This window comes from Mustela lutreola, chromosome 7 (genome assembly GCF_030435805.1).
Source record: "Mustela lutreola isolate mMusLut2 chromosome 7, mMusLut2.pri, whole genome shotgun sequence".
Lineage (NCBI taxonomy): Eukaryota > Metazoa > Chordata > Mammalia > Carnivora > Mustelidae > Mustela > Mustela lutreola.
In genome coordinates, this window is record NC_081296.1 from 137,709,854 (window position 1) to 137,732,513 (window position 22,660).

Genomic DNA, 22,660 nt, shown 5'->3' on the forward strand with positions numbered 1-22,660 from the left:
GTGCTCCCAACCATGCACTATTTGGCATTTTATTTGGTTTTGGTTTAGATTTTTTTTTTTTTTGAGGAATTTATTTATTTATTTATTTATTTATTTGACAGAGAGAGAGAGAGATCACAAGTAGGCAGAGAGGCAGGCAGGGGGTGGGGGGTGGGAGCAGACTCCCTGCTGAGCAGAGAGCCCAATGTGGGGCTTGATCCTATGACCCTGAGATCATGACTTGGGCCGAAGACAGAAGCTTAACCCACTGAGCCACTCAGGTGCCCCAATTTTGATTTTTTATAAACTTTATTTTTTAGAACAGTTTTAGGTTCACAGAAAAATTGAGAAAAAGGTACAAAGATTTCCCAGTTATAGTTGACCCCTAAGAATTTGGGGGTCAGAGGCACCGAAACCTTGTGCAGTTGAAAATCTGTGTATAACTTTGGACTCTCCAAAAACTTAACTACTAATATCCTACTATTGACTGGAAGGCTTATCGATAACATAAACAGTCAGTTAACACCTATTTCATATGTTACATGTATTATACACAGTATTCTTACAATAAAAGTTAGGGAAAAGAAAATGTTATTAAGAAAGTCATAAGAAAAAAAAAAGTCATAAGGAAGAGAAAATATATTGACAGTACCGTATTTATTGGGGAAAAAAATCTACGTATAGGGACTCCTGCATGGCTCAGTCAGTTGGGCATCTGCATTCGGCTTGGGTCATGATCCCAGGGTCTTGGGATCGAGCCCCGCATCAAGCTATCTGCTCAGTGGGAGCCTGCTTCTCCCACTCCCTGCCACTCCCTCTGCTTGAACTCTCTCTCTGTCAAATAATTGAATAAAATCTTGAAAGAGAGAAAGAAAGAGAGAGAGAGGAAGGAAGAGAAGAGAAGAGAAAAGAAGAAAAAAACCCATGTACAAGTGGATCCATGTAGTTTCAACATGGGTTGTTCAAGGTCAACTACACTCTCTGCCCCTACCCTGACCAGAAAGGAACATGTATTATATTGATGAACCTATAAGGACACATCATTATTATCCAAAGTCCATAGTTTACATTAAGGTTTACTCTTGGCGTTGTATATTCTTTGAATTCGAACCAATGTATGACATATATCCACCAATAGTATCATCCGGAGTAGTTTCGCTGCCCTCAAAATTCCCAGTGTTCCACTTATTCATTCTTCTTCTCTGCTCAGTCCTGGCAACCAAAGATTCTTTTACTGCCTTAATTTTGCCTTTTCAGAATATCATATAGTTGGAATCATATAGTAGATAGCCTTCTCAGATTGGTTTCTTTCACTTAGCAAAATTCATTTAAATTTCCTCCAATGTCATGGTTTGTTAGCTCACTTCTTTTTAACACTGAATAATATTCCATTGTCTGGATATACCACAATTTATCTATTCACCTATGGAAGGACATCTTGGTTGCTTCCAAGTTTTGGAACAAAAACTGATATAAACATTTCTCATGCAGGTTTTTGTGTGGACATCAGTTTCCAACCCACTTGGGCAAAGGCCAAGGACTACAGTTGCTGGGTTGTGTGGTAAGACTATGTTTCCTTTTGTAAGAAACAGCCAAACTGTCTTCCAAAGTGGAGGTACCATTTTTGCATTCCCAGCAGCTTCAAGTGAGTGCTCCTTTTGCTCCATGTCCTGCATGACACCTGTATTTGGTCTCGTCGATGTTTTGGATTTTGACCTAATAGGTGTGTAGTGGTATCTTATTGTTTTTTTAAATCTGCAGTCCCTACTCATCTGTGATGTGGAACATCTTTTCATATGCTTATTTACTATCTGTGTATCTTCCTTGGTGAGGTGCCTATTCATGTCTTTTGCCCATTTTTAATTGGGTTGATATTTCCTTTGTGTTGAGTTTCACAATACAGCATTTTTAGGGACTCACTTAAGGATTCATAGAATTTCAGGGATTGAAGGACTTCAAAAATCATCCAGTCCATCCCCTTCCTTTTCTAGATGTAAACATGACAGCCCAGAGACACTCAAATGGAGCAAAACCAGAAGCAGAACCCAGGGGCTCAGTGTTTTTCACCACACTGCCTGCTGTCAGGCAGTTTCCTTTGTGATCACTTAGCCCCCTGAAGGGCAGGAGTCACACCTGACTGTCTTTCCATCCTTCCCCCACACGGTGCTTGGCACACATTTAGTGGATGTTTATAGGAGGAAGGAAGAAATGACTTTCCTTTGGTATCCATGCACCCTTTCCAAAAGGAAGACCTCTGCTCTAATCTGGGAGAGAGGGAGAGAAGAGGATTAGCATTCTAGATCTTCCACAAGCCCTGGTGGGGACAGAGGCCAGGTCAGAGTGTAATCCTAAACTTGGCTATGTGTCAGCCTCACAACCTGTAGGTTGTAGGTTAACAACCTACAGAGTTTGTTAACAACAGGATGACTGAGTCTCCCTCCCAGAGATGCTGATTCCATACGTTATTCTTGATTAGTGTTGACTATGTACCAGATCCTGAGCTAAGCCTTTTATGTGAATTATACTACGTTATCCTTCTTTCTACAATTGTCTCATGTGGGCCCAATTACCATCCTCACTTTGCAAATGAGGAAACTGTTTCAGGAAGGTTAAGGAGCTCACTGAGGGTCACACAGCTAGCATGTGCTTGAGCTGCCCTGCAAATAAAAACAATCTAACTGCTTCCAGAATTGCTGGCCTGCCTCTCTGTCTTGCACATGTGTGTGCATGTGCACACACACACAGAGGTCTTTGCACTCAACTCTGTGCAAACTCTGGTTTGGAGGCCCTGAAAGCTACAGGGCAGGTACACAGGGCCCCAGCCAGCTGCCATGAGAAAAGTCTTCACAAGGGTGGGCCTTGAAGGCAAGCCTTAGGGGGCCCTGCACACGAGACCCAGAATTCCAACACCAGCACCACCAAAAAACTGAGATCATAGATGCTCAGATCCTCATTCTAATTTACATACTGTCCAGAGAGGGCTCTCACTCTTTTATTTTTCTACACTTTAAGTGCATTTTTTTTTAATTTATTAATTTGACAGAGATAAATCACAAGTAGATGGAGAGGCAGCCAGAGAGAGAGAGAGAGAGATAGGGAAGCAGGCTCCCTGCTGAGCAGAGAGCCCGATGCGGGACTCGATCCCAGGACCCCGAGATCATGACCTGAGCCGAAGGCAGCGGCTTAACCCACTGAGCCACCCAGGCACCCCTAAGTGCATTTTTTTAATTGGAATTTAACATACAAACATAGAAGTTCACAGACTGTAAGTGTACGACTTGATGTATGTTCACAGGGGGCACACATCTAGTAATGTGCTCCATTTAGTTTAGGTAACAGCAGCTTTAGGCATCTCCATTATCTTAAGGGGTTTCCTTGAAGATTTCAAAGCAAACTTTTTTTAAAAAGATTTATTTATTTATTTTAGAGAGAGAGCATAAGTACATGAGCATGGGGAGGGACGGGGGAGAGAGAGAGAGAAAATCTCAAGCAGATTCCACACTATGCACAGAGCTCGACCTCCCAACTCTGAGATCGTGACCTGAGCCAAAGTCAAGAGTCAGATGCTTAACCGACTGGGCCACTCAGGCACCCAAAGCAAACTTTTTTTTATTGAATTTTATATCATAGATAAATGTCCTTTTACCAAAGGGATATTTACAAAATCAAAAAAAGAGAGAGGAAAAAAGAAACAAAGAAACAAGGAAAAGCAACGAAGCATTACAAATCTAAAAAGACTGAAATTCACTGTGTTGCTATTTTAAACCAAATTTGAACTTCTGAGGAAGCAAGTTGATATTTATTCCAGATAATTAAATCCTGGGAGGGGTGCCTCTTACACATTCTCTCCACAGGGCATGCAATGCAGAATGGCAACGAAAGGGAAGGCCCCACTTACCTGGGTCGCCTTTGTATTTCCTGGGCTTCTGTTCATCCATCTCCCCATATACACACGACTAGTCCCCCTCCAGGCTGCTCACAGGACTCAAACTGAGAGAGTGTGCTAGCGGTTCCAGCAAGGGCTCCACAGTCAGACAACCTGGGCTCGATTCCAGGTCCCTACCGCCACCTGGCTCCATGACCCCTGGCAAGCCTCCCCTAGCAAGGAGCGTCAGTGCCCTCCTCTGCAGCCTGATCTCCCCTCTGTACGCTCTGCGGCTACAGTGAGGGTAAATGAAGTGTGTGAGTGCTTAGCACAACGGCTGGCATGTGGATAAACTATTGCTTAGTCCTCATGAGGAGAACCTGCATCCTATTTCCCAGAAAATATGCACGGAAAGAGAGCAGTCAACACAGATCTAGTACATAAGCAGGGAGGCCAGGAGCCAGCAAAAGGGAGTTCCAGAAGCATTCCTCCTCCTATCAGGGGACCTTTGTTGCCTGCCTTCAGGCCCGGACTCAGAATGTGGAGGGACAGTTTTATTCCTGCTGGTCCTCAAAGGGACTTCCGTACCCAGCCAAAAGTACAAATACTGGTTCTTACAGTTGAGTTCTGGAAGCCCAAGGTGTCAAAGCCAGAAATGTGGTGGTCCCTTTATCTAGAGGGTCTCTCAGTCCAGCCTAAATCAATGCTTCCAGCTAGGAAGTTATCAGCTTGCCTTCAGAAACAACCATACCATCTGAGATTGGCTCAAGCAGAGGTTGCCATAACAACCCACAGGGCTAGGTCAGCCGGTAGGGTGGAGCCCCTCCCCACCAACACACAAGTGCACATGCCGAATGCTCAGACCCACCTCGGAAGGACCTGGCTCTCAGCTGCAGCAATTGGATCCCAAGGTCAGGAGAGAACAAGTGGTCCAGCTGCCGCCTGTCTCTGGAGCCCTCCAGGCTCCCTTCCAAAGCCTTACTAGACTGTACTTGATCTGGCTGAAGGTGCTCTCAGAATCAATGACCAGCCTTAAGGCCCTAAGAATCAGGTAGAGAGCTAACCTTAGGCTCATCAAGGCCCCAGGGGATAGCGGCCCAGGGCCAATTAAACACTTTGATTCTCCTCTCCTCTCCCTCTCCTCCCTGCCCCCAGACCTCACTTGTGACCACCACCCCCGACCAGAACTGGTCCGTTAGACTGCAGGGTGTGTCTGGCAGTGACAGTGACAGTGGCCAGTGCTAATGGTGGTGATGTGTGACCATCTAACCCACAAAGCCATCGCTGCTGATCTAACTACACCCAGTTGACCTTTATGAAGCTAGCGTAGCTGCTAGACACAAAGGGTGCTGAGCTAGAGGGATCCTAGTCAACTGGGGAGAGATCTAGATTTAAGACAAGCTCCCAGGATGCCCACCCCAAGAAAAGCTGGTGGACTCTGCTAAGAGCCCACCCCCCTTCTCTTCAGGCAGTGGTGGGACAGAGCAGGGAAAGCAGACCACCCCCCGTACCAGCTCTGCCACACTGGCTGCGTGCTGGGGGCAAGTCATGCAGGTCTCGAGCCTTTGTTGCCTCATCTGGGAGATGGCAGAATAATTCTACCTGGACAGACTGTGATGTTAAATGTCATATATAGGTAGCGACTAGGGTAAAAACTTAGGACATAAAAATGCTCAAGAAATGTTAATTTCCTTCTTTGACAAGCCAAACAGTAGACTTTCTATTCTCTCCTTCTTCCAACACCACTGCTGGCAGCTACTGAGACATAGCTTCTCAGGCACATTATGAGCTGCAAATAACCGAAAAATCTATGTAACAGTGGACTGAATAGGCATTCGCCTTCCTTAAATGAAGAGAAGCCCAGACATAATAGCTGCCAGTTCTGGTTCTGCGGTGCGGCAATGTCTGTACTATTGTCTCTTTGATTCTATTGGCCTTTCTCTCCTGGTTGAAATGTGGCCACTGCAGCTCCAAGCATCACAGGGGGAAATAATGGTGGTGAGTAAGCCAAGCGGGCCAACCCCCAATGTGAAGCTGCAGCTGTGTGTCTGGTTCAACACAGTGTTTCATGTTTTGTATTAAACAAGTAAGTATTGAGCATTTATTGCACCCAGAGCTGGGAGGACTGATGAGGAAAATGAGATTTGGCGCTAAAGGGTGATGCGTCTTTGGGCTGACTTATGTGTGGGGGGTTGCAGGGGCACAAGATCTGGGGGTAAGGGATAAAGAGGACTTCCTGCACAAGTGCTGCCAATGCCCAAGAGTAAGCTCGTTGTTCAGAATGGAGAGACACGAACAAGTTGTCTTACGGCGTTCCAGGCAGAGGGATCAGCACATGCAAAGTCCTACCAGCAAGAGAGCTCATCACGGGAATTCAGGGAACGAATGACAGAAGTATCCCAAGACCATCAATGTTTATTCGAACAAGAAAGATCAAAATCAGGGCCCACAGATGTGAAGTGACTAGATCTGGCTACAGGGTCATTAAACCATGGTCAGCCAATCCCTTCCCATGGGAGAGAAAAAGCCCCGGTAGCCTCTATGAACACAGAGGCTGCAGGAAAAGCAGAAAGCATGGGGAGCTGCCGAGGATAAACTCAGCTACATCTCTGGTAGTCCTTTGGGAGAGAAGAGATCCAGACCAGGCCAGCTGGGTCCTGCACTCAGGGCAGAGCCTCTGTCTTCCTGGAATCAGTGACAGGAAGCCTTAACACTGCTGTGCCCTCTGCCTGGAACCCCACACTCCCACGCCATCCTCACCCATGAGATTTTAGTTCTGGCCACAACCCCCCACCCCCTGGCCAGAAACATGTCAACTCCTGGGCCATCCATGCACCAGGGACCTCTACCTTGTAGCAGTTGTCACCATTGTGATTTCATGTTATTTGTGTGAATTTTTAAAAAATTAATGGCTGTCTCTCTTGGTAGACTGTGAGGTCTATGAAGGCAGCCACCAAGGCTGGCTTGGCCCACTGTTGTATCCCTAATACTCCCATTGTGCCTGGCCCATAATAGGAGCTCAATGAATATTCCAAGCCAGACCATGTCAATCTGACAATATTCAATGATTTTTTACCTACAGCATGGCAATTTCATGCTAATATTAATTGAATGAATGCGTGCATTCAAATTTTTCTGTGCACTATTTACTGCAACATGGAGTTCAGTACTGAGTGTCCACCTTGGGCCTGTTTGAAGGGTGGGTTTTCCTGAAAGTCTAAAAAGCTGGGTATCTGGTCCCTGGTCATGGTCTAGGCTTGAGCACTGCTTTCATACTTCAGTCTGCATTTGAAGTAGATTCTCATCCAGTAGCTTTAAGGTGAGCCTGAGATTCTAGAACCAGCTTCCAGGTGATGCCCATGGGGAGGCTGCCAGAGGGAAGGAAGGAGCCAAAATGCAGGCTTGGAGCTGGTTGGTGAAAGTCCTCTGTGCCATCTCCAAGGAGCCTCAACCAAGACTCCTCTCATTTTTCTTTTTTAGCCAATGCACAATTCAGAAATTCACTGGAAAACAGATGGGACTCCAGGTCACTACCTATAATCTCCATTGTATGGAGAGAAGAAGCTGAGCCACAATCATGTATAAATGAACTTTCCAGATCACTGAAACTTAGCCCTCCAGGTTCCCAAATTCTTTCCTTTTAAGTGTTACTGGTGGAAATGTTTCTAACGTTCTTAAATGCTAACTCGCCATCTTCAACGGAGAAAATTGGACAAAACCTGACTCTTGCTTTTGTTTCTTCCTTCTTTTAAAAAAAATTGTTGGTGGGATAGATCATATATATGAGTAAAACATGTATATACAGTATAAAGAATATAAACCAAGTAGCTACCAATAGACCCACCACCCGGATAAGAAAAAGAGTATCACTACAGCACGATAATACTACACTATACTCAGCCCCCTCTTTCCATATCAGAGGGAACTAATTCAGACATTAATCCTGTCCTTGCTTTTCTTTGTTTTACCACATGTCCCTGTAGCCTCAAACAGTAGAATTTGTTTTGCTGGTTCTTGAACTTCACATAACTTGAACCTGACTTGTGTATTTTGCTGTGAGTAGCTCCTTCTGTTGAATGTTGTGTTTTTTAGTTTCATGCATGTTGCTAGGTGTGGCTGTAATTTGTTGATTTTCTCTCTATATAGAGGATATATAGAGAGATTATATATAGAGAGAGTATATATATAATATTCCATTGCAGACCATACCACAGTGCATTTGTGCATTCTACTGTTGGGCGGGTGTCTGAGGGATTTTGAATACTATTTTGGACAGTGCTGCCATGCACTTTCAGACTCATGTATTCCATGACCATGGGCAAGGGTTCTTTCTATGCACAGGTCTTTCTCAACTTACAATGGGGTTATGTGCTGACAAACCCATCATCATAAGTTGAAAATATCATAAATTAAAAATGCATTGAATACACCTAACTTATCCAACATCATAGCTTAGCCTTCAATATATTGATTTTTTGAATCGTTATACCGAAAGTAAAAAAACTGAACCATTGTTAATGTATCGGTCTTTTATCCTTGAGACTGCGTGGCTTGCTATAGAGCTGCTGCTGGCTGCCTCTGCCCAACGTCAGGAGAGAGTGTCGTGCCACAGGCTAGTCCAGAAAAAAAAAAATCACAGTTCAAAATTCAAACTACGATTTTTTTTTCAAAGTACGATTTCTACGGAATGCATATGGCTTTCAAACCATCGTTAAGTTGAACTTTCGTAAGCTGAACTCTTGTAAGTTGGGACCATCTATATGCAGGAGAGGAAAGGCTGGGTCAAGAATTCTGCACATGCTGGGTTTTACAAGGTGCTGCCAAGCCAGTTTCCTAAGTGGTTATTCTCCCACCAGCAGTGGGGGAACCCCCCAATGTCCACATCTTCACTGACACTGGATACTGGCCCCCTTTGCGGGCCCTGTAGTGCTCTGGGGCTCTTTGGGCTGCCATAACAAAATACTACAGCCTGGGGATGTATAAAAGCAGAAACTTAGTTCTCACCACTCTGGAGGCTGGGAGTCCAAGGTCAGGGTGCCAGCATGGTCAGGAGAGGGTTCTCGTCCGTGTTGCAGACTCATTATAGCCTCACATGGTGGCAGGTCTAGGAATCTCTCTGGGGCCTCTTTGGTAAGGGTGCTCATCTCATTTTTGAGGGCTTCACCCTCATGACCTAATCACCCCCAAAGACCCCACCTCCTAATACCATCACCTTGGGGACTAGGAGTTAGCATATGGATTTGGGGGGACACAGACCATAGCGCGCACAGCCCCACTCGTGGATGGACAATAACACGGGGTGGCTCCTGTCGGAATGAACGGGCTGGGAGGCTCTGCTGTCCGCTTCTGCCTTTGTTTCTGCCTTTCCTACAAACTAGCAAACATCTCGTTCCTATCAGAATGTCAACCTCGGGCAGCCTCCGCCTCCCCCAAGGGACTTTTTCAAATCCGCTCTGGAATGGGGAGTCCTTCACCCGAATCTTCTCTGGAGTTGTATCTACACCAAGAGTAAAACTAAAGGAGGGTCTAAACAGCTTGCCTCTGGGTAAATGCATAAACTCTGAGGGATGAGTTCTGGGACATTTATTTTGGCTGCCAGCGTTCTTTTATGTTTTGTTTTGAAGGTAGTTGTTTGTTTCTTCATCAGTTTTGGGTTTCATTGGTTTTTGCTCCTTTTCTGTTTCCTGTTCCAAATAATTGAGGTTGCTGTATAAATCACCTCTGGATAAGTGAAGTGCTACTGCCCTTGGCATATGCTTCTAATTTAATTTTGGATTAAATCTAATTAAATTCATATTTAATTTCGGTTGCTGGTATCCTCCCAAAATACTGTGGCTTCAACTAGCAGATGGCACATATCCTTGTGACAAGAGACACCAAATATTCAAAAAGAACTTAATTCTGCCCCCATCAGAAGCATCTTTAGAAACAAGTGTGTTGGAAAATTCTGACTTTTAAATGAAACTCATGCCTCATGTCGAGTCTGAGTTAACAGATTACAGACTCATTGTTGGACTCATTTGATGGCAAAAACCAACATTCTTCATGAACTCTTACTGCTGAAAATATTTTGACAGGGGCTGAGGGTGTGGGTTACTGACCAGCTCTGACAGATGTGAGCAGAAAGGGAACTGATTAACAGGAGATTGGATAATTTGCGGGAAGACCCAGTTTGAAGCCATGCAGCCAAGAATAGGCCATTCTGCCTAGTGACGACATGCTGCCCTCACCAAGCACTGAGGTGGGGTGCCTCACCCATACCGCTAGCCCTGGACACTGGGTACAACCACTGCTCTAGGAAATCAAGCTCCCTGCTGAGGCTGCCTTGACTGGAGAGCCTTTCTTAGGTAGAGCCTGGTCACATGTTGTGCCCTAGATGCCAGGGAGGCTGGGAAGACAAATACATTATTTGTGAACATGTGGGTTCCATGCCACATAATGGAAAACTCAAAATAGTTGTGGTTTAAGCAAAATAGAAATTTACTTCACTCTGTATAAAAAATTGGAAGGCTAAGAGTGCAAGATTGCTGCTGAAGCTCCTTGGAGGGCCTCTGCATGCTTCCTTATGGACCAATGTGGCTGCTTGAGCACCTGCCATCAAGTCCACATTTCAGCTATCAGGAAAGAGAAAGAATGACCCCCTTCCTTTACAACCACTTCCTGGAAATCAAACACTTTGCTTACATTTCAATGATTGAAACTCAATCATTTGGCCACATCTAGCAGAATGTAGTCTTTGATCCAGATAACCATGTCTCCAGCTATAAATTGAGGATTCTCTTACTAAAGAAGAAAATAGATATCACAGATGACTGGTGGCATCTGCTATAGCAAGTTCCTAGCATTTTTGTCCTCTGTACTGGAATGTGAGCCCTGCTCCCTACCAAGGCTCATAAAAGTGTGTGTGTGTATGTGTGTGTGTACATGCATGCAAACATGTCCACAGGATATAGAGATATTTCTCAAACACAGAAAAGGGGTTCAAAAGCTAAACAACCAGAAAGAATAGACAGAGACACAAAATGGGACTACTCCATTACTGCCACCCTTACTAGAGCTACGGGAAGCCAAGTAACTGAGTCACATAGCACTGAAGTCTTTGAACCCAGTCATTTGCTAGAGGAAGATGGGAGAAGGAGAAAAAGACTTTGGGAGGCACAGCTGGGACTAGAAGTATCCATGCGGGCAAATCTTCAATTCTCCCAGAGGCTTGTGGGAGCAGGCCAAGAATTCAAATAAAGACCCATATACTATATATATACATTTTTAAACTATATTAGTCAAGTTAAAAAATAAAATAAATATTAAAATAAATAAATAAATAAATAAATAAATAAATAAATAAAATATATCTTGGGCCACCTGGGTGGCTCAGTCTTCTAAGCATCTGACTCTTGATTTCGGCTCAGGTCGTGATCTCAGGGTTCTGCGATCAAGCCCTTCGCCAGGCTCCACACTCAGTGCAGGGTCTGCTTGGATTCTCTCTTTCCCTCTCCCTCTGTCCTATACCCCCTGCCAGTTCGTGCATGCAAGCACACTCTCTCTTTTAAAAAAAAATAAATAAATAAAATTAAGTAAGTGGACCTGGGCCTTGGCTCTGCTTGGGCATCTCCCTTGGTCCTGAGGATGCCTGACCCCAGAGAGGCAAAGGGGCCAGGGCAGGAATCTTTGAAGGTCAGAGCCCCGGTCTTGGGGTCGTATTGAGTCACTCAGTCATACTGACCCAGCAGGCCTGTCCTTAACATGAATTAAGAATAGCTAAAAGTTATTTTGAGAGTTTTTCCGGTTTCATCTGGAGACTGGAGATTGCCGCTGGATTATGGACAAAGGGAGATCATTTCTTTAACTATGACACTGCATCAGGGACAGGATTCAGCATTAAATGTATGTCTCCTCATCTCCGGAAACAAACCCAAACTCAAACACCAAAACCAAAATAGAACAAAGCAGGAATCCCTCTTCCGCCCTTGACATGCTCGGCCAATTTCTCTCTGCTTCCTCCTGCTCTGACACCCTCCAATCAGGCTCTCTCCCATCAGCCTCCTGCTTTTCCTGCTCACTTTCTTCCCTCGGCCTCCCTTCCCTGGCTGGAGTCTTAATCCCTGCCATAGCGACAGGGAAAACAACATAACAGTGGGGCAGATGAGAGCTGAATTTCAGAGCCCTGCTCAGAAGTGCGGGCTAGCAGGACCAGGAGTTTCCATAACGAGGCAGACCAGGCAGGGGAAGAGCTGGAATCTTGGAGAGACAAGGAGGAAAACTTGGGGGTTGGAGGAAGAAGGCACATCTCAAGAACCGTGTGGAGGTCCATAAAAAGGGGATAAGGAGGGGTGCCCCACAAAGTTGTAAAAGGTTAGTATTGTTCCCTCAAAGGCCATAGCACCCGTGACCATCCCCAAAGACAGTCACCATTCTATGGGATAAATTATTGACAGCGAGGGATGGTCGGGGGGAGACAGTTCTCAGGAAACCTGAGATCCCTCTCCAGAAAGGAGCTCAAGTGTTAACATTTTGTGAAGTGGAACCCCAGCGTTGGAGGCCCGGTGGGATGGTAAGGGGTTAAGGCTCCCAGGGAGCAAAACGGAGAGCTTGAGAGAGTATGGTGGTGAAATTGATTTATTTTAGAAACACGGAAATCCCATGAATGTGCTTCTGGCCACAAGACAGGACAGGTGAGAAAAAAGAAAGGAAGGAAGCCTGGCTTCTGCTTCCTGGAAAGGGGGTGTTGTTACAGATCTCCCGGGGAGCACACACACTCCTCTTGTAAATGTATACGAGGCCTGATTACTTGGCTTGCTCTCTGCGGCCCAGCGCGTTCCTAGTGGCTGCCTCCCTGGCGTTCTGGCATACGGGCTGCCAACACTTGCCAACAACAAGGAAGCTGGGTACCGTGGCTGCAGCTTTTGAAGGCGACTTATGAAAGAGATGACTCAGCCCTGGGGCAGGAGGAGGGCGCAGCTAACACCTGGCTCAGCAAGAACCGGTATGCTATCGACTCAATCCAACTCAGCACGGACCAAGTGCCAACTGTGTGCCCCATCCCGGAGGGGGGACGATGACAAGGCATGATGGGAAGAGGGCAGGTGTGCCCCGAAGGAACTGTAATCAGGGGCCAGGAAGCCTACCAGAGAGGAGAGTGAAGTCTGGCGGTGATGGTGATTTCGCCGGGCGACGCTGATGGAGGCAGGAGGAGGAAGGAGAGTGTCTCCCTTCCTGTAGTCAGGTGACACGTCTGCGGCTTCCTGCAGCCTACCCCAGTCCTCACGGCCTCTGCTCCAGCCAGCCTGGCTTCTGTCCCTGGGGGGGGGGGGGGGGGGGGGGGGCCTCGAACTTGACCCTCTTCTCTTCTCTCAGCTCAGGTCCTCGTTTCTGACCTTGGTCCAGGCTCTGCACCCGGCACCGCAAGGCAATGTCCTAGCATGTGGGTCAGCCAGCTCACGCCCTGCTTGAAAGCCTTCCCTGGGAAGAGAGTCAGCCAAAGCAGCTGTAGGAGGGCCGGGAACCAAAGTGCAGTTATGGTCCTAGGGACACACGGGCCTCTGCGGTTGGCAGGTGGAAGAAAGGAAAACAGAGACTGCAAAGCGGACGGATATTAGCGCCTGAAAGGAATGACCGAATGGAAGTGCTAAAGAAGCAAAACAGGGTACCAAAACCACTGTTTTCTTTCCTCTTATAAATAATTCTATGGAATAAAGTTTTCAGGAACCATTTAAGAATTCCTTACTAAGAGAATTTTCTTTGGGGTAATAGCTGCCCATGTGAGTCTTTAATAAGCATGCAATGCCAGAGAAAGAACGAGGAAGGGAATAAGAAAGAAAGAGTGGGAGGAAGAGGGGGAAGAAGGAAGGAAAGAAGGGGGAGGGGGGAGGGGGGAGGGGGCGAGGGAAAGAGGAAGAAAGAGGAAGGAAGGGAGAAAGAAAAGAGAAAAGCAAAGAAACAAAAAGAGAAAAGAAAATCTTCTTTGAGCGCCTGGGTGGCTCAGAGGGTTAAACCTCTGCCTTTGGCTCGGGTCCTGATCTCAGGGTCCTGGGATCGAGCCCCGCATCGGGCTCCCTGCTCGGTGGGGAGCTTGCTTTCCCCATCTCTCTGCCTGCCTCTCCGCCTACTTGTGATCTCTCTCTCTCGGTCAAATAAATAAATAAAATCTTAAAAAAAGAAAATCTTCTACAGATTTTCTTTATTTTATTTACAGATACCTCTGGCCCCCAGGATAAAGGCTAAGCCCCTACGTCTCTCACAACTGTGGCCCAAACCTGCTAAAAGCCTTGGGGTAGAAGAACGGGTTTCAGGGTAATTTTGGCTCAATGCTTCAACAATGTCATCAGAGCCCCTGTTTCTCAGGATGTTCCCTCTGTCCTCCATGGCACTGCCTTCTTCATCCTTTGGCAGGCTTCTCTCATGGTGACAAAATGGCTGCAACAGTTCCTGGCATCATACCCGCACTCCAGGCCATGTAGAAGGAGACGGAGAAAGAGCTCATCCTTGGGCTCTCTGAAGCTGCCAGCAAAGTCTTCTCCAGGCTCTGGAGTTAGAATTGGGTCACCTGCTCTCCCTTAGGCAAGAAGAGATTTTGCGGATCAGTCCATCCTGGACTATTCACCTCACCCGAGGTGCAGGGTGGAGTCCACTTCCTCAGAAGTGTGTGGGAAGTGTAGGAAGGGTGCACACCCAAAGGAAAATCAGGTAGTTACCAAGAGGGAATGGATGTTGAGGAGACCACCCCAGTGGCCCCGGAAGCATCCTGCCTGCAGCTCCTCCCCCTCAAATCCCACCCACTCGTGTCCTGCTCCCATGTGTCGAGTTCTTTGATGTCTATAAACCCTTGCACATGCCGTCCCTTCTACCCTGGATGACTTTTCGTTCTTCTTGCTCAGTGAACACCTACTTGTTTTTTAACCCTGCCCATCATTACCTTCCCAGTTCTTTAGACATCGTGATCACCTCTTAAGAACAGAAGCCAGGTTCTTATTCACTCTCAGCATAATATAACACCTGGAACACAATATGTGCTCAATAAATTCGAGTGACTGAGTGCTGCTGATGAGACAGTCATCATCTCCAAAGTCTACAACAGGGGGCTCGTGTGTCTTCAAAATCTTGCCCTCTCAAAGTCTAAAATGTAACAAATGTAAGCAGAGTTGTGCTGCGTAAAGCTACGATGAGGAAAGGACAGAACTCAGAGAAAGGACCGTTGAAGGCAGGAGTTTGTCCAAGGGTCTCTGGTGCCTTCCCAGAGAGAGAGGGTTCCCCCATGGCTGGAGGAATGTTTCAGGGGTCTTGGCAGGGTGGTATGTCCTTAAATGGAAAGGGGTCCATCAGAGCATGAGAGCCTGATCCATTAATCTTCCAACCATTTAGATTATCTTACTAGGAAGAGTTTGCAACCGTCAGCTGACCCAGGCACTCCCATCTAGCTGGCAATTACAGTCCCATCGACTGTTAATAAATTGGCATTCTGGTTTACCATTTTAATCTGCATTTCTTTCGTGTAAATTGGTCTGAGACCAACACCACCAGTTGGTTCACAATATATGCTCTCTTTTCCTTCCTTACTCACAGAACCCTCAAATTTTAGCTGGTCCCATGGTTACTTAAAATCTAGGCCACATTTCCCAGGCTCCTTTGCAGCGAGGTAGCGTCCTCCGACTAAATTCTTGTCAAAGACATGGAAGGAAAGGTAATATGTGTGGAACTGCTTAGAGTATCATTAACAGAGGGTTTCTTCTTCCTTTTCCCCTTACTGCTGGCTGGAATATGGATGCATTGGCTGGAGCGGAAGCAGTCATCTTGGACTGTTGAGGAATTTGGGAAAGAAGCCATGCAAGGTGGGACAACAAGATACAAGACAGAAGCCACAAGAAAGGAGCCTTATCACACAGCCCTTCATGCTCACCTGAACATTTATGTAAGAGAAATGTATTTCTGTGTTGTTTCAGTCACTTTTGCCATTAGCAGCCAAACCTAACTCCAGTTTCATACAATCCCCTGGAGCTGTGCTGGCCCAAACATGTGGCTACTGAGCCCTTGAAACGTGGCCAGTACCAACTGAGAAGTCTACACTGCATTTTGACTTCAAAAAAAAAAAAAAAAAAAAAGAATGTTAGGTATCGCATTAATAACTTTTATATTGAGTACCTGTTGAAATATTGGGTTAATCTATTCTTTTTACTTTTTAAAATATTACCTCTAGAAATTTTTAAATTACAGGTATGTCTCTACCATATTTCCACCGAATGGTGCTTTCCTAGTACTGGTCACCTTTGTCCGAATGGATAATATCATACTATTGAACCATCAAAAGCTGAGAGATGATCAGAAACTGAACCCTTACTTATTCACCAAGGCCCAGACTTGAGCCCTTCCTCTGCCTTTGTCCATCTGCTTGTCTGTCTGCTGCTCCCTGCAACCCATCACCCCACTTGCTAAACTACCTTACCTACAGCAAGAATAGATATAAAGCTTGGCACAGAGCATAGCTAAGCCAGGAAAGGATGAGAAGAGAAAACAGGAGGTGATGAGAAAGTTTAAAAGACATGACCCTGGGGTCCAGGCTGAGGGACCCACTAGTTTATGACTCTAGTAGCATCTGCTCCAAGTAAGCCAGTGCCAGCCGTGCGCTCCCGCCTTCACCTGTCTCTCCAGATTTCAAGGTTCTGATATGCTCTGCAAGCCCCACTCTCTGAAGAATTTGAGAAAAGTTGTTGCTTTTTCATTTTGTGTTTTTTCTTCTTAGAAGGACAGGAATAACAGCCTCTAAGCTTTTTATATGCCAGAACTGAATCTAGAATTCCAGTATTTGGTGGGATTTGTTTTGTCGTTGTTTTATTTTGTTTTTTCAATAAAAATCAAAATACATAGTAATCTGGGCCTGCTGAGTTTGCCTCAAGCCTGATCCTGTACAAGATCATAAGGGCAGCAGAGCCCTACCGTAGGCACCCCAAGTCATGCTCCGGATATTTCATTAAACAAAGCGAAGAAACATGCACACATTTTTTAAAACCCATCAAAATGATTTAAATTTGAGTTTGGGCACCCAAGTTTTAACCCTTCAGAACAATGTATCCCTCTGGGGTTCCAAATAATTGAGGTCTTGTTACACAGGCTCAAAATAACTGAGTGAAGAGATTCTAAATCAGGTTGAAGTCTTCCTTTCTTTTTCTGTTATTTTTCAAGAAATCTTGCTTTAGAAATCAATGCATAAGTCATTTTCCATGTGAATGACCCCTGAGCCCTACTCTTCCTGGTGCCAGGAGGCTGGGCCCCAGTCGGCTGCTGGAGGGATAAGGCACCCACTCTACTCTGACCTGGAGATCTCTGCTCAGCTCCCTCTCCCTCCGACAGGCAAAGCTGGCTTCTCAGAATTCCCCCACGCACCCTGGGAGCTGGGATTTTGCTAAAACGGAGTTACCATAGCTGATGTGTTAATGAATTCATGAAGCCGCCTAGTGGAATGAGGTTACAGGGAGGTGGAGGAAAAGTTCCTTTCTCTCTTTTCTTAAAAAAAAAAAAAAAAAAAAAAAAATTGGCTTTTCTTTTAGTGAGTGGGTACACACAAGCACGCACGCGCGCGCGCGCGCACTCACCCACACACACAAACACACATATCAGGTCTCTAACCTGAAAAAAACTTTCCTTTCCAACTGCCCCAAATTATTCAAGGTGATTTTCCCATCTCCGAGAGCTCAGAGAGCTCAGGTCCTGGCCTGATTCTGCTCCTCCCCTTCTGGGATCCCACACCCCCTCTCAAAACACAGGTTTCTTTATCCTCCTCACTTGAGTGTCATGCCTTCCTTTTCACATGAGTATCTTCTAGTATCTTCTTGTAGAACAAAAACCCATCAAGAGCAGGACCCGTGTCTTGTTTTTATTAACTCTGTATCTTCCAATGCTCCTGGCATCCACAAACCTCACTCGGGCACTCAATGTTTATCGTGTTGACTTATTCCTCCAGTAATAATCATAACAACTACCCCCTATAGAACATTTACTATGTGCCAGTGTTCCAGGTACATCTCATGGGTGAATTCATTTAACCCTCCCAACCAACTCTAATAGTATCCCCATTTTACAGATGGGAAAACTGGCAGACAGGTTGGTTACATAATGGTCCACAGGTCACAGGGCCTGTAAACCATGGCAGAGCCAAGATTTGAACCCAGGTCTTCATCTGGCTCCACTGACTATCTTCTAAACTATTTGGCTACATGGCCTCATCCAATGCGCATAAAGACCTTGCCCAGGGCGGCCAGCACTGGACGTGCAGAGGCTCGGGGCTGTGTGTTTCTGAGCAGACATTGCAGCCTGTTAAAGGCTCAGTGTCACAGCCACAGAACCACCGGCGACATCCAACTTCCCAATGGCCATTTGCAGCTGTAATTGTGCCATAAGTGAGCTCCATGGTTTTGCTTCCAACCAGGTAGGCCTTGCAGCACTGGGAAGCCCCCGGATTGTGTGGAGGGTATGGTGGGAATGAGGAACTGAAGTTGATTCCTTTTCAAATTGAAGAAGAAAAGCAGACTTACAAACCAGGTGCAAAGCAAGGACATTGTGATAGTTAATTACCTGTGTCAACTGACTAGGCGGGGGTGGGGGGGGTGGGGGGGGCAGATGGCGGGTAAAACACGATTTTGGGATGTACCTGTGAGAGTGTGCCTGCAGGAGATTAGCATGGAAATTGGTGAATACGGTAAAATAGATTGCTCTCTCCGGTGTGGGTGGGCATCACACAATCCATTGAGGGCCTGAATAGAGCAAAAAGTGGAGAAAAGAGGAATTTACCCCTTTTTTCCCTGCCAGTTTGAGCTGGAACACTGGTATTCTCCTACCCTTGGACGGGGCCTTCCAACCATGGCTCCCCTGGTTCTCAAGACTTTGGGGCTCCAGTAGGAATTACCCCAACACTTCCCTGATTCCAGACTGTGGTCTGTAGAATGATGTGGCAAAGGGGCGCCTGGGTGGCTTAATGGGTTAAAGCCTCTGCCTTCGGCTCAGATCATGATCTCAGGGTCTTGGGATCGAGCCCCGCATCGTGCTCTCTGCTCAGCAGGAAGCCTGCTTCCCCCTCTCTCTATGCCTGCCTCTCTGCCTACTTGTGATCTGTCTGTCAAATAAATAAATAAAATCTTTAAAAGAAAAAAAAAAGAACCAGGATGCACCTGGCCTGTAGGTCACTTCATTTGGTGCCACCATCATCTGTTGGTTCCTTAGAGTCAAGGGACTTTTGCCCTCTTGAAGCATGCACATCTCCCGAAGAAAAGTCATGTGTAACGTCAGCAAAAAGATCTTCTGATACAGAGTGGGGAGACCTGGAGTCAAGCCCCATCCCAATCACTATCTCTGTAGATAACAGAGATCCCAAAGCCCCTGGCCCCCCATGAAATAAAAGGGTTGAACTGGCCATCCCTTGGGACCCTTCTAGCCATAAGAACCTGCAGTCTTTGACTATATAGGTGGGCTTCCTGGAGAGCCTTCCTCTGGGATAGGGCAGAGAGCACAAAAGCCCAACGAGAAGGCTTTCACGGATCTGGATTCAAGTCAGCTCTGCTAGAGGTTTACTGGCCGCATGACCTGTTGGTGGTTACTTAACCAACTTACACACCAGGTTTCCCAGAGCCTGAGTCCTCGTCATTTTCACCAGCGCTAACTCTGGCCAAGGGTAAGGAGAACCTGGGCCTGAGGACTGTGCCAGGGCTCAGGCAGCTCCCAGAGCTCCCAGAGCTCCGCATTAGCAAAGCTTTGTTTTGGAAAGGTTCAGGGAGAAATTGACTGATGTAAGCTGAAGTTGGTTGGTCACATTAAGAACTCAGCTTCCTCCTTCCCTCGGTCCCACTGGCTACAAAAGGAGCTTTGTGTGCCGCAGGGCAGCCCATGCGGGATGTGACCACCGGACGGAATTCAGCCTTTCATAGGCTGCAATGTCTGCTCAGAAACACACAGCCCCAAGCCTCTGCACATCCAGTGCTGGCCGCCCTGGGCATCAGTGCAAGTCAGACTGACTGGGTCTGGACCAGGACGAACATCAGCTTGGACCACCCTTCTTGTCCTGTGCCTCCCATGCTTATCCTGCAAATGAACAGAAATGGCTGGAAACACAGCCGCGTGAGCTGAGGCACTTTCAGCCACAGCCACTTTCTCTGTGGTTCCCTCACAGGTACTGTGAGGGGGGGTAGAGGGGAGGAGGAAGCCTTAGCCATGTCAGGAGAGAGTATGGAGCATGAATGGGGTAGGTAGAACCCTGTACTCAGAGGCTGCATCACCCCCCCTTCCACCCTCTCCCCAACCTCTTGCCTCACTTGGTGACCCATCAGCCCCCATCATCCCCTAGGGCTAAGCTGTGATGTAGAGAAGAATCTGTCTCAGGCACCTCACTACTCTGTGGATCCTCTTCCATCCAGGAACCCCCCCCCCCCAGGACCTTCAGACTCTCCTCTTGCACCATCCCAACCCATATACCCAACCCTCTACTCACCCTCAAATGCTCCAATGTCCTGCGGTTAGCTAGACCTCGTGGTTGGAAAGTGATCTTAAACTAAGATCGTTGTGATTTCTTGGTGGGCAGGGATTATGTCTTTTCTCTCTGTGTGCCCAAGCCCTCCACAGTGCCTGGCACACCAGAGTCATCTAATACACGGGAGTGAGTGAGTGAATGCTAATGTCACTAAATTATACTCAATGTGTGCCTCCCAGAGGCACGTGTACTTTGTCCCCTTAACTAAATCCTACCGGAAGGGATACCTGATGGCAGAGCACTTTCCTGCAGCCATCAGACCTCAGCAAAAAGGTGGCTGCCCTAAAATTAAGGTTTGCCTTCCGTGGGGTGGGGGTGGGGAGGGGCTGTTTGTGGGGGAGGGAAGCCACCACTGGCAGGAGAGAGGAAGGAAGCAGTACTTTCTGGCTCTCTGAAAACGTTGCCTAGAGGCATCCTGGACTCTGCCCAGCCTGAAAAAAAAGAGGACCATTCAAGACTGTGGCTGCCCCAGCTGCAGAGAAAAATTGAAAGAGTTTGGTACATCCCTAGGCAGCCTGCCAAGTGTGTGACCACAACAACTCTCATAGCCAGTGGGAAGGGGTAAAAGCCAGAGGAGAGAGTGGGACTGCATATAGCTAGAGATCAGAGAAGGATGATGATGGCAGAGGGAGCACTTGAAAAGGGAAATGGGTTTGCATACACAGAAGCAAGTTCAGAAAGGCTTTCCAGACAGAGGGAACAGAGTCCAGGACTGATGGCTAGAAGACACAGGTGTGTTAGAGAAAAGTTGGGCAGGGCACAAGGTATGTGAAGGGAGTAATAGGCCATCAATTTGAAAAGGTCAATTGGAATTCAATTATGGAGGGCCTTGGGCTATGCTAAAGAGTTTGGACTTTCTTCCATAGGCAAGGAGAGCACCGTAAGATCTAAAGGTAACTTACTTAGGGAGATAAACCAAAATTTGCTCAGCACCAAAGACCAGGTACTCGACCAATGTTATCACATGTGATCCTCACAGCGATTCCATGACGTGGGTGACATAATCCCCGAGTTGTAGTTGAGGAGACTGATGCGCAAGTTGGTTAGGGACTTGTCCGAGTCGCACAGCCGAATCTTCATGAAGGACTTGATATTTCCTTCTAGGGCATTCTCTGTAGATGCGAGAAATGAGAATGTACTCTAACAAAGCTGGAATGACCATCAAAGGAACATAAAGATCAGGTGAAAATGCAAGAAATGGTGCAATTAACCAGAGTCCAATGGGGGAAAAAAATCCCAGAATGGGGGCCCCTGAGTGGCTCAGTGGGTTAAGCCGCTGCCTTCGGCTCAGGTCATGATCTCAGGGTCCTGGGATCGAGTCCCGCATCGGGCTCTCTGCTCAGCAGGGAGCCTGCTTCCTCCTCTCTCTCTCTCTCTCTGCCTCTCTGCCTACTTGTGATCTCTCTCTGTCAAATAAATAAATAAAATCTTAAAAAAAAAATCCCAGAATGACAACTGCCTTGAAAGAAATTGGTGTCCAATAAAATCAATGGGTCCCAAGGAAAAAGCCTTTAGAAGAATATAATAGAGTCCCAGAAACACATAAAATGAGTAAAAAGCTAGATAATATTTGGGACAGGAGGGCAAAGACTTAGTTTTCTTTGCCCAAACAGAAACAAGAAAGTAATCAAAAATTCTGGGAAAAGCAAATCACTAATCAAGAAAGTCATGGTCCAAAAATGAAACAACGAAAGAGGTAAGATGAATTTGAGCAGGGCGCCTGGGTGGCTCAGTGGGTTAAGCCGCTGCCTTCGGCTCAGGTCATGATCTCAGGGTCCTGGGATCGAGTCCCGCATCAGGCTCTCTGCTCAGCGGGGAGCCTGCTTCCTCCTCTCTCTCTCTGCCTGCCTCTCTGCCTACTTGTGATTTCTCTCTGTCAAATAAATAAATAAAATCTTTAAAAAAAAAAAAAAAAAAAAAAAAAAAAAAAAAGATGAATTTGAGCAAATGATGGCACATGGAACATCTATTTGGTCTCTGGGCCAAGAACATTGTGTTTGAGTGACGCAGGTGTCTTCCCTTGAACATTCAGGGAAAGAAATACGATCACAGACCATCACCAGACCCTGTGATGTTTATCCACACAAAATTCACGACTCCCATTGCTAGTCATTGGTCTTCAACTTTTAAAATGGACTCTGAACAAAGAAGGGAAAATTTCACTATGATTTTTGGACAGGTGATAATGTGACCACACTTGACAATGTAGAAATTAAAAAATAACTCAGAAAAGCACTTAGCAACCTACGTGTCCATCAGTAGGTGTATGGCTAGAGTAGTTGTGGTATTGCTACAGAAGGAATATTAAC